Consider the following 18,626-nt stretch of genomic DNA (forward strand, 5'->3'; position numbering starts at 1 on the left):
ATGCACCAGGATTTTCAGGTGGGAAAGAGATCCTTGCAGTTAGGAAATACAGCATAAATCAGAAGGGCTGGTGGGAGAGTGGCAAGGAGGGAGGAAAAGAGGAAAAAAAACACTAGTAAAACTGAACCTAAATCCATACATTTCAAAACTTGGTCAGCCACTGTCTGTATCTTTCCCTTTACAAGTGGTTACGTGTTGAAATGCAGTGAAGAGAAACAAGAGAACACTGCTGTTCACAGATAAAGTGCTCTCAATTTCTGTCAGACAGCCAGATAATTGAAAACTGCCTAGAATGGGACAGGACTGACAAGAATGCAAGAAATGTGCAGTTAGATAAAGTACAGATCCTGCTACTAGGAAAATGCAGATTGTTTGCAGGTAACTGGACAGGTTAAATATGCTCACCTTCTCCCAAAAATCAAACAACAATAAATTTGGTTTAGGAAATCCCAAAATACTTGTAATATTTTCAAAAGAGAATCCCATGATTGATTAATGATTTGACTGTTTAGTTTTTTAAATGGAAGGCATCAAAAGTTGAGGGAAAGTAACAAGAGTTCTGTATGTAACAGTTTTGAGTTAGTCTTGAGGAAGAAAGCACTAAGGCTGAGCTTCACCCTCTCCTGCAGTTTCACAGCTGTCAGTAGAGCTAAGAGGGGTTTTTTTCAAACTTATTCACCATTTTCACTACTTAATATTGTAAAACTGGCTTGTTATAAGATGGGAAGCACTTCTGACAACAGATTTTTAGTTTAGATCTGCAACACTTCACACCGTTTGAGATTTTAGCACATTCAGTAAAAGCTGCTTTCCTTTAAATGTTAGGCAAGTCCACACATCCAGCACCACCACCAGGCATTTAGACAGATTCCCTAACACAGGACTTCAAAATTCTAAACTGAGAAGGAAACAAATATCTCACTGCCTAACCTGACTCTTAATTACCAGGCATACTGGGGCAATAGTTGTTTATATCACTTATTGAAGATGGATAATCTCCAAGTAACATGGATTGTAACCAACATGGCTTCAAGTTCTTACCATCTTGGGGTTTTTTTCCAGATGTACTCTCTTTCAGATTTTTCACTCCACAATAATGTTTTTATCCAACAACCTTGTATGCCTGACACAGTCTCAAAAGAACATTGCTACAGGATACAAAAACACTGAAAAAGCAATGTACACTCCACTAATCCCTTCTATAAACTGTGCCTCATTTGAAAAACAGGAAAGATAATATGATAGATCTGGTTTTGCAAAGAAACAAGAGAAGGATCCTGAGTGTTTCTGGAGACTGTTCTTAAAAAGAGTGCCTGAAGTCCATGCATATGTTTTCAATTTTGTTCAGTTCATTTCTATCTTTATTGTCAATGGCAGGTTGCATTACCAACTCTACTTTCAACTGCATTTCAATGCCTTTTTCAAAACACCTCTTACTGCAACTAACAGATGCATTTCCTTTGAAGTATCATTTGTAGTGCATAGTGTAAAAACTGCTAAATATTTAAGTGACTTTAAGAGCTTGTTTTCCAGATTATTTAAGAGCTTAGGTGCTTGCAGCCTACTGAAAGGCACGTCATTTTGGCAGTGGTGTCTTTGATATGAAAATGTGCAAACGTGACAATCATTTTCCCTCCAGAAGATCCAGGGCAAAATGAATACCTGAAATGGCTACACAGTTAACACTGGGATTGAATAACGTGAATTTGGCAGGGAAACTTCCAAAAGCCTGATGAGGTGTATTTGTGCTCTGTAAGTCTTGCATTGTAAAAGTCAAATTGCCTTCCCAGAAGGGGCTGAAAAGCACTATCGACCTTTCTAGCAAAAAATTTCTCTAGTAACCCTGCATACAGCAGAATAGATATTAATTTCTAAACTGGAACAACACACACTCTTCTACTTCACAGTCAGCAAGATTTTCTTCACTGCATTAAAATATTTGACATTTCAGCAGTCTTCCCTATTTCACTTCCAAGCTGGATGAAAACAAGACCAATCTGTCAAACTGGGTGGAGGGGGGAAAAAAACCAACAACACCAACAAAACCACAGCCCTCCCAGAAAACCAATCAACCCCGATCAGTCAAACCAACCAAGCCACCTCACAGGATGGGACAGAATACAAACCTCTCCAGAACCACGACATGACAATCAAAGGGAGAGGTGTTCCATTGCATATAATCAAATGGTCAGTGGGTCACAGAAATTATTAAAGGACCCTGCTTAAAATCTCCTTCCCTTTCACACTGCTTGTGAGTGGTTTTAACACCTTCCAACTGCTGCTGCCAGTCTCAGCAGTTACCCTACCAAGCAATGAGCCAATTATAACCATCTCTTAACTTGGTATTTACTGACATTTGCCCAGACCCTTTCTCAAACATTAGAAAGTAAAAATACTAATTGGTAACAGAGATTTCAAAAAGGAGTGGGGATGGACAATGGCAGTAAAAAAATAATCTAATAGGCTCATAGGCAATCACAGAAATTTGCTGATGAGGAAAGAAGATTTCTCAAAGAGTTAAATGACACAATACACAGAATTATCTGTGACAGACACCACAGATACTGTGCAGAAAGTTAAGAAAAGAGGAAGGAAGTTCTTCTGGGAAGTCAAGGTAGAAGTTACTTTTCAGCTAATTAACTTCAAGAAACATCTTCCTACTAAGAGGTTTGAAATTTCACAGAGAGCCAATGCTATCCTAACCTCTTAATTATCATGGGACCACTCACATGTGGCTTTCCATGTGACTGTACCCTTTGTGTATTGTGAGCCAAAGGTATTTCATTTCCACGAATTCCTATGTCATTTTATCATCAACCTATACTTCTTGTAAGTCCTGTCAATGCACATACATCCATCTGCAGCTATGCATTAACTGTAACAGAAATTCCTAGACATGTGCATGTGTACAGTACCTACTTAAACAACCCAAGACCCTCTATTTTACCTCGCAATAGGAATGTGAGATTCATCATACAGAAACATACACTGACTAAACCAAGTTCAGAAGTGCTCTGAGCTTTTAGCCTCTCCTACCTTGGTGACTTACATATATATAAAGCCAACTTCAATTTACTTCAGTATTTATCTTTTTGGTCAGATTATGTATCTTGCCAGCTACTGCCAATGGCAACTCAAAGCAGCTATGAAAATTGATCATTGCTCCAAAGTCATGTTTCCACTGATAGGAAAAGTCTCATTTTGTTGGTGGTTTTTTGTTGTTCTTTTTGTTTGGGGGGAGGGGGTGTTTGTTTGTTTTGGGGGGACAGTGGGAGACCATAAATAAAGAATATCTAGAAATACATTGAAGAGAATATTACACCCTTTAAGACTGCCTTTGAATTTGTCGCCTTGCACATTGGTATAGTGTATCTGTTGGTTTAGTTGTTCAAATCTATTAAATCATGTTCAGTGCAAGTCCTTTGGACTGCATCCAAAATTCACTACATTCGCAAGACTTTGATAAAGCACTCACAGTTTGCCAGGTTTATCTAGCTACATAATTTGTGCATACATCCAACAGCTTGAACTGCAGCTGTTGACACCTACCACCAGAGTTTTAATCTCTTCAAATATTCATTAACTACATTAAAACATACACTTGTCTCTGAAAGCTGCATAAAAGAGAAATCTAGCATTAGATCTGATGAAAAGTTCTGATACTTACACGGAGCAAACATTTTATTAAAACAAAAATGGAAAGTTACTCCACCTAACCCTGCAGGTACCTTTCTTTTTTTTATTTTAAACACTCTGAGAACTTTCAGGTCCTCCTTCTGGGTGTTCTAGAACTACTGCAGTCCAAGAAAGCTCAGTGTCTGTCTCCAATGTAAGCTTGATCAAGATGCAGTTTTCATTTCTTTGCCTAAAATCTCACATGCAGGGAGTCCAGTAAGCGTGCTCCACAACACCAACACTGGGAGCCATGGCCCAGCCTCTGGTTCCGGACCGTGACCGGCTGGGTTTTGGCTCTGGGCTGGTTGAGTTGGGGCAGGGCTGGAGGGATCAGGGTGCTCCTACACAGCCAGCCCTGGATAAAACACTGACAGGGAAGCCCAGAGCCACAGCTCAGGAACTACCGCCCCGATAATCTAGGAGGCAAAGGTGGCAGAATCCAACACTGACCATACACACCATTTCCCAAAATATCCATTCACATAATGCAAATTGTGGCTTTTAAAAATATTGTTATGCTGGAAGGTGCCACGATTCAAGCAATTTGCTTCCATCTTTCTTGAAGAATATATAATTTAAGATCAAACAAGGGTTGTGACATTAATCTTGTAAGTAAATGGGAGAAGCAGGAAATTGCTTGCTTATAGATCATGAGCTGCAGCCATATTTGAGTAGAAGGATTTGTTTAAAGATTTTTCTAATCTTTGCTCACAACACTGATTATATATTTGCTGAATGTGCACTAGTAATGAAAATATCATAAAAGTGGAATTATTGCAATAAGCCTGGTCTAAAATTTACTAAAGACTTCTAAAACTAATAATTGGCTTAAATATAGATTTAAGACCATAGGTCTGATAATCCATTAAAACATATTGTTGTGGTATAAAATATGACATATAGTTAACTAACTGACACCCAGTTCAATTGGAAAGAAAACACACTGGAATAGCAGTGTCAAATTGATTAGTAATTCTGACATTTTTTACAATCACCAAACTCTGAAAAGGTAGTTTATGTGGAGTTGAGACTTACCAAACTTTAGAGTCCAGAAAACACAAAATTAAATGTCAGAAAAACTGCATTAGTTGTTCTTTTTTATGTCTTTGAAATAATAACCCAGAGGAATGATACTTTCTCAAGTTTCAGGCTGAACCAAAATTGCCATTGTGCAGCTTCCAGGCAAAGGACAATTATGTAAAACATAAAATGAATCACAAAATTGAGATCATATCACCCTCCTAATTGACAAAGAGATTTTTGGGATGTAACTGTGTGGAAACAATTGCAAACCTAACTTAAATTCATTCCAAGATTTCATAGTTGTAGGCTGTGCAATTTTGGCCAAATCCCTGGAATCAGTTTTAAAACTGTGCTTAGCAATCACATGGTGGTTGGTTTTTTTACCTTCCCTTCTCTGTGTAAAGAGGTATTGTAGGAACCCTGATACCAGCTTGTCACCATTCACTGGTTTAAGGAATTTCAACTCCTGTCATAGCTGTTCTGGATAACTAGTGCAGAACAAACTGCAAGTACCTTATAGAAGACAAGTGTGCAGAGACTGGGCAGTTCTGTTCCCATATGAAGGGCCTTACTCAATGTTCAATTTGTGTATTCCACTTGTGCTGTGTAAACGTGGCTGAATATTCCCTCTGCCCACAGATCCACTAACTCATTGCACACACAAACATTAAGAGCTCCCTGTTCCACACTCACCCACCCCAGAGAACTAAGAGGTTCCAGCAGTTCCAGCATTTAAAACCATGGAAGGTGGTACTTATCACAGCTCTACATATTAGAAATCATATTCCATATATTTTAATAAATTTTCCTTTCCTTGTAAAGAACTTTTTTGCTACAACCCGAATCTTCCAAACCAAGGATGTAGAAGGGGCTGAACATGCAAGAGGAAGGGGGAGATTACATAAAAATCCTTTTCATTAAACAATCTTTCTTAGCCATTCCATAATCCTGATCAACACTAATCCTATTACCAATGTAGAAAGATATGGAAAAAAATAACACTGAACAGCCCAAAAAGTCAGGTAGAAATACCTGAAATCTCTATAAGCATTGATAAAAAATAGGTGAATCCCTCATTGTTATGACAAGCAAGAGAAACAAATCTGTGTGAGCACTGCTATGGTTGAACATTGATGGTCTTGCCTACAAAATGAGCAGTAACAGCACCACAGGTTCCTGTTCTAAATACTTTTCTACCAAGTGTAAGCAGGTGGATTGGTGCTTTAGATTTGGTTCATGTACTGTTTTAGGATCCACTCCATTTTGTGGAAACTCAGGTAAAACTCTCTGCCGTGACTAATTAGAATGCCCTAGATGGAAATAACTGAGAGAAGGGCTACAAATGAAATGTCAGTCTGCAAATCTATTTATTTAACAGAAGTCTTAATGATGCTAATATTGCAAGGCATACAATTGCATTTCAGATCAACTAGAAATAACAGAAATTTCTTAGAGCCCCTGTTATCCATGCTAATTTTTTTACATGCAAATATGTCAAAGAAAATTAACTTCTTGTATGCTCTTTTCAGGACTTGGTTAATGAAGATCTTTTTCAGAATTGAAGAAAGGTTGAAAGTTAGAAACTTTTCCTAGTCTGTCTTCAAAACACAGGCTCCCATCAGTATTTAACTGGTGGTTCTGAGGACCTACTGTGTTTTGCATGAAAACCAAGGACCCACCAGCCTCACTCAGAGAGTTGTAACACACCCTGTTTAAAAAGGTCATAGAAAACAAATATTTCAGCAAAGCTAATTGAAGGCACATGTACAAGGAAAGTAAAACACAACATATTTCAGGAGTATAATCAGCTATTTCTTAGTAATGCAGCTGGGAGACACCCCTCTCATTATGTAAAAATCACGTCTATTACATAATTATTGTGAAGTTAGAAGATACCTTCCTTTTGCAAAAAGGAAACATGATTTTCACCCATCTGTTTAATAAGAATGTGTGTCTGACAGACACAAGTCTCTTTTTTTCATCTCTTTAAACTTGTTCCCATGAGAATGGTGTTCAAGAAACACTGTAAATACATGCCTAAGCATCAATATCCTACATGTAGTAAAAGAAAGGACAAAATATAGGAAGCTGTGCCTCAGAGAATAATTTTTGAAGTATTAGGCAACATTCAACACCATTTATAGTGTTTACACATATATTATAAATTACATCCTGTTGCTAATGTGCCTTCTGAAAGAAATACTTCATTTACTGGTAAATAGATGTGTCATTAGCCTGCCACTATTAACTCTCTGCATTGCTGTAACATAAATAGAATAATTGACGCAAACTATCCTTTCCATAAATTAGAACTGATTCACAAAAACAGGATAATAAAAAGAGTCAGTAATTCCTCTGTTAAGTCACAGAAACATTTCTAACAATATAAAAATCCTGAACTTCATAGCTGTGATTTTCTAAGGAAAAAATTAAGCAGTAGTGGAAGGCTTAAATATACCACAGTCCTCATATTATTTTTTTTAAAATTTAAACAATTGTCCCCATCAAGCTTTTACCTAAACACATACAATCTCAAAATATTAACTTTTACAAAGTTCCTTCTGTTCTATTGGCATGATTTCTGAGGTGCTGTGGTAGCAGCGTCACAACACAACATAGAGGACAATATGAGATGTGGACTTGTAATCTTTGCTCGCTTATTCAGAAATCAAATATTTTCTTTGGAGCATCAGTGGGAACTGTCTCTCTGCATAAGTAATACCTCAAATAACAATGCTTTCTGGGAATATTCCTACATGATTCACAGCAGACAAGGATAGAAGTGTTTCAGTACAGGGACACTGCAGAAGTCAAACCCAACCACTTTTAAACTTGTTAGCCAGCCTTTAAAGACTAAGCTAAGCCTTCGTAGTCCTTGGAAGAGAACACTTTGCATCTTCCAGTTACCAGAGAAAACACAGACTTGTCAAGAATGACTAGGTAGTTCTCTTCTGGGTAGCTATTCATATCCATTATCATCAGAAATGTTTAATTTTCTAAAGTTAAACTCTATGCAGAGGGACAGTTACTAACTGGAACATGTACCTATAAATACAACACAGGCATCCTATTGAAATTAGCAGTAATATCCTTGGGATTAAATTTCAAACTTCACATACAGTGACTCCAAGGGTTTCTGCAGCATTATTCTTGATGTACTAAAATATGAATAGGACGAAAACCATTTCTAGAGAACTTCAGAGATTTCCCTGCCTGTTATGTAGCTCTCTGCCTTGGGTTAGGCATTCTAAAGAAAGACTGGCATTCCCTCAAGACTGAATGAGTCTTTTCAGTTAGGGGGAAAAAACCCAAACAAACCCAACCCAAACCTATTCATTAGCACAGGTAAAAACAAAGCAATTCTGTGTCAGTTTATCAGTCCATATACTTAGAAATAAAATACATTTATAGATAGATATTCCAGGCCACAACCCAACAAGTCTCTCCCGCGTGCAGTTTGGCAGCAAAGGAACCGATGTCCTGGTAGTCCAAGGACTATCCCCAGTGTTTCATTGCAGGGCTGCACTGCAGACCACTGGCTCCTGTACTTTCTCTAATGGAGATTAATGTGGGCACACATCCCAAAATAACTCATCATATCCTTTTCTACACAAGTTTTCAAGGATAAGTGTTTTAACATACATTTCAATACCGCCAAAACTGGAAGGAAAAACGCCACGGGTACCCACTGAAGCACATTTTGTACTAACAAACGTCCAAGAAAAAGTGACCAAGGCTTTCGTAATAGACTCTAAACATGGTCAAAGTCCTCTTCCCTTCAGTCCTCTTCTGCAGTCAGCAAACTGCTTTACATTGGCAAAAAGAAGAAATTTCTCTTTTCTGTCATGCAATTTCTATGTGACTTGGGCTTCACTTCAATCAGTGACCAGTACTGCTCAGGTGCTGCAACTCAGGTGTCATGAAAAAGCTGAACAGCTTGAAGGTGTTCTACTGTACTGGAGCATGGAAGGGCAGAGACACACCATCCTAAACATTCAAACAACATCTTGTCTTCTAGTGTTTGGGATAATTTGGGCACTGAACACTTGCTAAATAGTTTCAGTATATGAGAGCAACACAAGGCTTCAACTGACCAGAGGCCAGACACAAGGATGTATAACTTCTCAGTCCCGTGTGGGAATATATTTTAGGGACCACTGAAAAATAAGTGACACATGTCCAAAATAAACAGTGCTGAGATTATTATGACATCCTGGTAACTGCTGAACATGCCTTTGCTCAATAATGCATAAAATAATCAACTGTTCACATCAAGGAAATGTCATATAGCTAATAAAAAGATAAGATGCTTTATTTTTCAAGAGGAAGTACAGAAAACTGCTGGATCACAGACAGAAAAACAGTTCACCGTGTAGCTTATACATCTTCATTGTGGATTTCAGAGCACAGGCTCCTGAAACATTTTGAAATGAATGAGTTATGCAAGATCGCCTAAATTACTTTGCTACTAAATAATACTGTAAGAATTATGAGATTCTAAATTATTTCTGATTAAAATTCTCTCTGATGGGAGGCTCACCACATACTGATACAGAAATGCAACAATGGAATTTGAAGATTTATTGTTTTCTTTTATGTTTCTACATAATGATGAATAATAGGTCTAATGAGAGATCTTGCAAGAGCATTGTGAAATTAAGTATTTTTTTCATAATTTTGAAATAGAATACCAGGGAACTTCAACCCAACATGAAACAATAAACTATCAATGGCTCTCTGACAGCCAGCTGGAAGAATGGCAGTGAGTTATCTTGTACATCCTTTGCAAATATTAAATTCTACATGCAAGTATATACAGGGATAACTCAGAGAACACGCTGAAAAAATGTTTCACAGTCTATTTAGCTTTCATCCACAATAAAATTTAGATGAGGTCTCCAGCACAACAACGCAGACATTCAATATGTTTATCTGCTGGGCTTGATATATATAGAATCTTACAAATAGTTCAGTTCCAAAACTGGACTGGCAAACAAGACAGTAGCATCAGATGCCAATTGTGCTGCCAAGCCTTTACCACTTAAAGGGATATATTTGCAGAGGTGCATCTCTTTTCTATGGGAAAAAGACGTTAATGGAGGAAAAAAAGGGGAAACACTAAATTACTAAGCTTTAATTAGTAAAAATGACAAGGAATACTGTCGCTGTATCTTTTCAAGAAAGAGATTCAGCATGATTAGTGACAGAAGAAACGTAAAATCCCTATGTTCAGAAACCCAGAAACAATTTACATTTTCAATTTTATCCCCAAGATTGATGCCACTGAATATAATTTTCCTGAAGTCCTTATTTGGTTCAGGTTCCAGAAATATCCTAATGCTTGTATCAATCATACCTCCATGTGGTGAACCCTTCAGCCTCCTGCATTTTAAAGCTGAACTGCAAGATCCTTTAAGTGTTGGGAGAGGGAGCTGTTTATTCTTATCCTGTCAGCTTGAAAGGGATTTTAGACATCCTACAAATCTTGTCTTGCTGCTATGCCTCATGTGCTCTGGTGGTCTGGATGACAGTTAGTATTTCAGTCCATTTAATGTAAACTGCATGAACTGTTACACTCCTACAGGAGATACCAGTCCTTGACACAAAAACACAAAGATAATCATACATTCAAGGAATCTTGAGCTATCATTCACTGACCAGGGAAGTTGAAACCTTTCACCAGCTGCAGATTAAAATCTCCCTATCAGGAAATTTATAGTTTGGAGCATGCCATCCAGTGGCCTGAGAAGAATAAGTTTATGGTTGACAGATGAAAGATCCAACTTTGCAGAATCACCAACAGCCCTTATCACCCTTAGTTAGTAGCATTATTCAAAAAACCTAAACAAGTCAGGAAGATTCCTTTTTGACTTCCAGTCATCCTTTCCAGGTCAGGTTCTAGTCTTGAGTTTTTCTCAGCCTGTAAGTAAATTCAATACTGTTTCCAGTAGAGGTTTACTTAGAGAGTAGGCATCAGACATGATTGCAGACTGACTGATAGAACTGAATCAACTTTGCTACTTGAAAAGTCAGTCACCAGAGCTAATGCACACAAGCACCCACTCCATATGTGCAAAAGCCAGAAGGGTTGAAGAGAAAAAACAGTAAGAAATAACAATACTTCCCTATACTTCCTGTATGGGCTTGCAGAGAAAGGTAGGTTAAAGAAAAGCCCTTTTTAACAAGGCAGTGGAAAGCATCAGTACAGTTAGTCACCACATAGCCAAGAAGTGACTCTGTCCTGCCTCCTCATTTAGCCATACACTATTCAGAATAAGGTAGCCCCAACATACTTGCAACACAGCAGTTTGAGCAAAATTATTATAGTTAGTTTAGTAAGACCCTGTACCTTACAGCTTAACAGCATACTCAGATTAGCAGGGTACCAGGAGGGGGAAGTGTGACTACCACGATGCAGGTCCACTCACTGATAGCATATCCAGCCTTTTGGCTGTATCTACAGTCACTGACATTTCAGATTAAGGTATTATTTTCTGCCTGCACATAACAAAAGTTCTAACACATAAGCATCTTTGCTCACTATCTCTGTTGATCAGATGCAGCTTAGAAACTGTATTTCCTAGTGGTAGTTTCAGAGTTGGCAGCTGTGCAAGTCACAATGAAGCCACTTCTCTCTTCTGACCACAATAATAACCAAACCTAATTCAGTGTATCAAAGTTGTCTACAATCCAGAAATTTCTGCCATGACAATACCAAGTTTCAGGACTTTCATAACCATTCCTGCTCAGGAAAGTCTATTCAAGTAGCTGGGACTTGGCCTAAGCAAAGTGAATAGGGCCCTTATTGCATCAGGTAAAAAGAAATCAAAGGTCATCTCTTGGCAGTAGAGCCTGAACTTATTTGAGCTTGAGGGCAGGTTATTACAGCACACTGACCCTCACCTGACGTCACTTAGTGCTTCCCATCTGTCTGCAAACTGAAAAACAGGGACTTAAAATGTGAATGTGAGACTTCTTGAATCTGCATGACAACAAGAACAGCCTATTACAAAACACTGGCAAAGGAAAGCCAGTAATTCCTCCAATGCTGTGGACTTCATTTGCTGCTTTATATGATCTGCATGCCAGAGGTGATAGAGCGATCTTTTAAAAAAGGGTGACCAAATTTAATATGCTGTCTTTTGGGGTTCTGTGGGTTTTTTAATCAGAGTCTACTGCTGTTGCACAAACTGCTTGGAGTCAGACAGTCTTACATAGTGACTTTCTGTCTTCTACTTGAATACTCACTCTTGGAGATAGGTGAAGACTTGCTGAAAGGAATGCAACTCAAATGGAATCACTCTGGCCACTGCTTCACACTGCGCTCCCTGCTTTAACATAATATCTGTATGGTCTGAGAAAACAGACATTTTGCAAAGCCCAGAGTTTGGAAAAGCCCTTCTAACGTAACTTTAAGAAAACAGCAAAACAAAAAGCAGAAACAAACCCCACCTTTCTGGCAACAAATACAGGCAGAAGGCACAGCTTTATGACAACTGATTAATTACAGCAGCATTGTGAGTACCCAAATAATAAATCTGAACTTGATCCTGCAACACTATAAACATTCCTATGGGAAGAAACAAAAGTACTCCAATTGCCTTAATCTGAGCAAATCTCTGAACAGGAGGAGGGCAGTAAGAAAAAAAGAAAGAAAGAGACCATCTTTTTGGTGTGCAATATGTATTAATGAGTACAAGCAATGCCTGAAGTAGAAGTGTGAGAAATTACATTTTTAATGGCTGCTTATCACTAAAAAAAAAAAAATCAAAACTGAAATCATGTCTTAACCCCTGTGTTTCAACACATGAACAGTATTTCCTGGGCCAACAAAACTGAACAATACTAACAGTTAATGGTTAACCTGCTCTATTCTTTTAAATCCTTATTCATATGGTGGTTTAGTAAAGTGCTTCAATTCCATGTGGAGCCCCCAAAAATCTGCAAGGTTTCCCCACTATTCCCCACTCACTTCCCCAGTGAATGCAGCTCCACAGAACCACAAGAAAATGAGATAGAGCTTTCACTTCTGCCAAATTAAGTAATTGCATCCATCCCATACAATTTATCACTCTTTTGGGCAGCTTGTGTCATGGGATGACATTTTATTGTAATTATGCAGGGTGGGATTGGACAGGCTCTTGCTTCTCCTTGCCAATCTGATAAGCAAAAATATCTCTTTTTTTTTTTACTTTCGTAGAAACTACATGTTTTAGATAAAAATAACCTAACAAAAATACAAGTATAATGCACAACCAACTAGGGGTTTGATGTTACCAATTCAGGACTACAGCAATCACCTTTACTGTGGAAAACAAATCCAGGATATCTGAATACTTTCCAAGTCAACGTTTACTCTCAGATTAGTGTCATTAGTTTTGCTGAATTTGCCATTTACAGATAGGTTTGTCCTTCCATGCACTTCTCTGCAGCTAATCCAAAGGGAGTATCAGGGGAATCCGCCTGATTCAGGACTACAGATTTTAGTCATACAATATTCAAGTATCCAAGTGACGTTTTGCTCCTGGGGGAGTAGTATCCATGCTCACATAGATCCAAGTGCTGATCCAGCAAGGCCAAGCACAACAGATGTTTTTCACCAAGAAGCCAGTTTCATGAAGAAGTGCTTTTAAAAAGGGCTTCTTTATCCATCCTTTTCCCAAAACCAGAGCAAAGAAAACACATTCTGACTCGGATATCATGACTCACATAGAAGGGAACAAGCAGGAAACCACAGTATTTCTATCAGCATTACAGACAGTATCCTCAGGCTCGCAACACTTCACTTTGAGAAGCCTTCTCCTCCTGTTCTCTTATCTCACCAGGCTAAGCAGTCCCAAAGGACAGACCTTGCTCCACCTCTTGGGCAAGCCACGTCCAAGGTGTCGCATCAGCCCTGCTTGTTCATCAACAGAGAAAAACTGGCAGAGTCTGCTCACTACCAGGCTTCTCTGCTAAACTTCATTTTGATACAAGAGGTCAATACAACCCAGTCAAAGATAAAGAAAGTTCAGAAGTTGAAAGTTCAGAAGTTGGAACTTCTGTTGTCACGGCAGTTATCTCTTGGATTTACTAAAAGGGACTAATATTTTATCAATGTTAGTATTTTAAGAAGCTTGGTTTAGGAAAAAAGCACAAGTAAGCGAAGTTAAATTAACAAAAATAACATTCAAAAAAGGGTTGTTTTCTGTATTTCTCTCTACACTTAATCACATATGGCTGTATATAACTCATGAGTTTATAGCAGTGTTACAGGAAGGGGAATAAAGGATCACAGTTACAAACAAGTGGCTCCTCTGCAAAGGGATGAATTTTATCTACCAAGTCCTGTAAGTTAAATGGTTTTTGGTACCCAGAGAGTCTTTCAAAGGCTCCAGTTCCTGGAATCAAATATACAAGTATAACTTGTTAAGTTAAAGAACAAGTGACTAACTCTTGTCCTGTCAAAGAAAACACTGGAAACTCATAGCTGAAACCAGTGGTTTTGCTTTCCAGTGATAAGAGCACATCACATGGGAGTGGCCTGATCTGAAAGACACTGAAGTTGCTGATAACCTTTTCCTTGACTTCACCGGCTCTTACACCAGAGCTTTAAATAAAAGAGATAGTGGCTCTTGCACTTGCTGAGAAAAAAATCTACAGGACTGATGGAAAAAGTAAAATTTTTTAGAAAAAATTTTTCCATATAAGGAGCCTGGAATCTTCTCGTGAAGGGAAATTCCAAAACCAGGACCAAAGTAAATACTGAAGAGGGATGCCAAGTAGTAGCAGCAGCACAGGACTAATTTGAAATAGCCAACAGGCAAGACCTTAAACTGTGATCTGGAGAAACACAGTAATAAACCTATGAAGCACATACTACATAATTTGGGTTCATTCATGTACAATAAATATTTTTATTCAAATTACTTTTTTTGGCATCTTTGCATGCAAACTATCTTCAGGAAATGTAACAGTTGACCAACATCCTGTAATTATCATACCTAGTTAAGAGATAAAGGAACAAGTTCAGAGATAAAGCAAGACTCCTATGGCCTTGATGAGCAGCCCAGAGCAGCCAATGGGAGTGTTGAAACCATAAGCCCACATTCCAGGAACTTCCATCACCTCAGCAGCTCACAAGCCTACTTGCCCACACAAGGACTGGACTGAGTTCCTATCTGCATTTCCAGTGCAAGAACAGCTCCTGTGGAGAAGCCCCACATTTAACACTTGGTACCACCATTTTAAAATATGTAACAGATGTCTGTACATGGTGTTGACAAGTGCTGACTGTTTAACAGCAACCAGAATTATGAACGCTGACCCACCTCTGGGAATGCCATAACCCTGCAGGGGTTACACAAATTTGATGTGTGACATGACACTCAAGTCCCCAAGAGAAAAATGGGTGGGACAGAACATTCCAGTAGGAGAAAACCGAGTTGGTTTAAATTACAGAATTTGAATCTGTTATTGTCACTACCACAAAGAACAAAAATTAACAAAAAATAATCAGGGAATACTGAAGCACATGGTCTCAGCTCTGATTCCTTTATACAGAGTAAGATATGAGGCCAAATGAGGTCCATCAGATCATTCTGTTAATCAAATTGGTTTTTATATATCTGTTTAACATCCCTCTAATTAATCTTCTAAATGAAGTACCAAACCATGCATTCTTCATAAAAATCTAAAGTACATGAATAGAATTATCTAGTGTAAAACACTAACTATCTGGAACAAAAACTAAGCTATTGCAATGCAAAACATGTTACTTATCCTGTTAACAATGCAGCCATGTTCACTGGTCACATATTGAACCACATATATTCATAACTTAGTTAGCTTTACAATTACCCAAGTCATGGTCCAAACTGCATTTAGATCAGGTGGAGCTGCTGTCAGAAAACAAAAGAACTAATACCTGAACTGTATTGATGTGCCTACTCAAGGGAACAAGACTTGTCACAGAATCTGTTCTTCAGCCAGCCCTGTTATCACTGGAAGCATTTCACAATTAAAAGCTTTTAAAATTAAAAGTTTGACACATTAAGTTTTCTTTTACTTTTTTTCCTCCTTGCAAAATGTAACAATCTTCCAAACCTGAAGCTTGTTATGATAACACAACACTACAGAGGACACAGCTAAAATTGCTTATGCATGGTTGACTTTGCAGCTCCTTGGGTTTTTTAAGTGCTTAACCACCAAACCTTACTTCTCTCGTACAGAAATTAAAGCCCACACAAGTGTCTGCAATGACTGCACTTCACTGTAGATGATAAACCTGATTTCAAAGTAAAGAAGAAAATCCCAAGTACCACTAAGTGTCTGACCAGCACTTCACCTCTGTTTTTACTACAACTGCCACTGGGAACAGTCTGAATATCACATCTGATGTCACATCACAGAGAACTGAGACTGTAGTGTGGAAACCCAGCTTTTCTGTTACTGTCTGCACAGAATCACACACTAAGGCAAGTATGAGTCTTCAAGATGATCCTGCTTTCTTTTTTTGTTTTCAGCCTTCATTTAATACACATTTCTAACACAGTTACTCAGTTTGTTCTACAGCAAAACCAAAGATTTTGTACTGACATCATAAAACCCATCACTACATGGAAGTAAACTAATTAATTTTCTACAATTAAATCTGCTGGGGATCTGAAGGATCCTGCTGTATGAAATGCAGAAAGACAGAAATCTTGCCCCATACAACACAGAGTGTTTCTGAGACTTAGTCAGCAGTTAGTCAGGAATTAAATTGCTCCTTCAATTACAATGGAGCTTCTTCAGATTAAAATCAGCATCAGCAAGACCTGGGGTTAGCCCTGCTCCTAGATAAAACCTGATAAGTTATGTTCAGGGCACAGTTATGACAAATAATCCATATTTTCTAACTATACTCATTTTGAAGGACTCCCTATGACAATCCACACCAGCTGGCCTCATATTTCTAACTTGGCAAAAAATGCTCACTTTGCAGCACTTTTCTTGTTGAAAGGCACTCTCGTCCTAGTCTACTTAACTCCATTCTCCCACTAGATTCTCTGGAAATGGAGTTCCCTGGTGATGGAAAAGAAAGCATCAAGAATTACAGGTGTCTAATGAATTTCAGCAGTATCCAGTTTCATTTTAAACCCCTGATGATACTGAATAGGTGAAAATCACATTAACCAGTAGATTACTACTACATTTACACCACAAAGAAGTCCAAGTTGGCAAGCTACAGCTTGGTAGATCAACTTTCTAAGAGTGCATTGGCAGTTCCACAAACAGCAATAAACAGAGAGATTTGGGCTATTTTCAGTTCCTGCTCTTGCCACAGAAGACAGGAAAAGCATGCATGAGAGACTATTAAGAGCTCATCAGGCAACTTTTTAATCCATAACCTCATACCTTTGTATTGAGCTACTAACCACTAGCGTTCTTAGACAGTGGTTTCTGATTAAATCAACTGATTTAATGTGTTTATCAGCACATCAAGTTACAAATTCTTTTATTACTTTTGATGGCTGTTCACAATATTGATGCACCAAATTATCTGTCATCTCTGCTAGCACACATCATCATGCCCTTATATAACCTGTTGTATTGAAATCTTGCATATAGCTCAGTTTTGCTGATACCTTGATTTAAAAAATTATGAAAAAAATTAAAACACATACAGAAAAGAGAAATTACACTGGCAAGAGATACAGAAGAAAGGTTACTAAAAAGCTAAGAATTCTTTAACCTGAAATAAAGAATAGCTGGGGTAGATAGATAATGAAAGAATACAGCTCTGAAATAGTACAGATAGTGAGCAAAAACCAAGCATCATTCATTTTATAAGGTCCATACAGTATCAAGAACCAAAAAATTAAAAGAAGAAAAAGGAAGTATTTTTTCCACACAACATTGTAACCTGTGGAACTCACTGCTGTCAGCCTCTCTAAACTGTTTATGTATCTAGAATCTGGAAAAAAATTATTTGGATGAACTAATGTCAAGTGTGTCAAGAGCTATAAAACACAGAGGTTGGACACACTGACAGTTGCAAAAATGTAAAGCCACAGCTAGAGAAGAAAAGATATTTCAAGATTCTCCTCTGCAACAGCACATACCCTCCAGCCTGACAACTGAGCACAAACAGCTCAAGTGTTGGTAGAATTAAAGGAGAGATGGTAACAAAGCCAGCGGCAGGAAAGCGTGAAGAGAAACACGGAACGCCAAACACGGTTCATGCTCCGCACCCTGTGCTTAGTTAGACCAAAAGATCTGGCCCAAAGCAAGAACAATTGCAACACGCATTCTTCGTGAGGCGAGTTATCCACTTCTTTCCCTCTCCCGTACAAACTGCTGGATTCGGCTCAGGCTACGTGCAGCTACGGCTTCTGGTGGGACACCGAGGCAAAACGAAGCAGCTCCTTACACTGCCTCTGAATGCAGCTCCTGGAAACCGAGCGTGCGAGGAGAGCAGCTTTGAAATGGCTACTTACCCAGCCAAAACACGCGGCGCAAGAATCCCGCGGAGCGGAGCCGAGCCGAACGCGCTCCCGCAGCCGGGGCAGAGCGAGAGCCCGCGGGCCGCGGCTCCGAGCCCCTCAGCGCGGCCTCGGGCCCCGCCACGGCCGAGCGCCGCCGCCCCGGGCACCGCCCGCGCCCCCGGCACGGCGCCCACCGCCCACCTGGCGCGCCCACCCTCCCGGGCCTTGCCTCACCGCTCCGCGCCGCTGTCCCGTCCGGGCGCCCCGCGACGAGACGCGCTCGGGGGCGAGAGGGCTGAGAGCCGCGCGGCCCCCGGCGCATGGGAGGCGGCGCGCCCTCGGCCGGGAATGCCGGAGCCCCGCAGGACCCGAGCAGGTTCCCGGCGGCTCCGGGGCTCAGCCACAGCCTCTCCCCTCTCCCCTCGCTCCCGCCCGCCGCCCGCGCAGGAGCCGCGCGCCGGCTGCTGCCACCTGCCGGCC

The 18,626-nt window shown here is 39.5% G+C and overlaps 1 protein-coding gene across 2 annotated transcripts in view; it reads right to left on the reverse strand.

Annotated features, from left to right (window-relative positions):
• THSD4 (thrombospondin type 1 domain containing 4) overlaps positions 1-18,626 on the reverse strand; it is a 248,947-nt gene that overhangs the window by 216,544 nt on the left and 13,777 nt on the right. The window contains exon 1 of one of the 2 annotated variants that reach the window (XM_086848971.1): positions 18,381-18,609. The exons of the other annotated variant lie outside the window; for it this stretch is intronic. The gene's annotated coding sequence lies outside the window, so the exon portion shown is untranslated. Of the gene's footprint in view, positions 1-18,380; positions 18,610-18,626 lie in introns of those variants that run through there. 2 annotated transcript variants of the gene reach the window in all.

This window comes from Cyanistes caeruleus, chromosome 13 (genome assembly GCF_971803275.1).
Source record: "Cyanistes caeruleus chromosome 13, bCyaCae1.hap1.1, whole genome shotgun sequence".
Lineage (NCBI taxonomy): Eukaryota > Metazoa > Chordata > Aves > Passeriformes > Paridae > Cyanistes > Cyanistes caeruleus.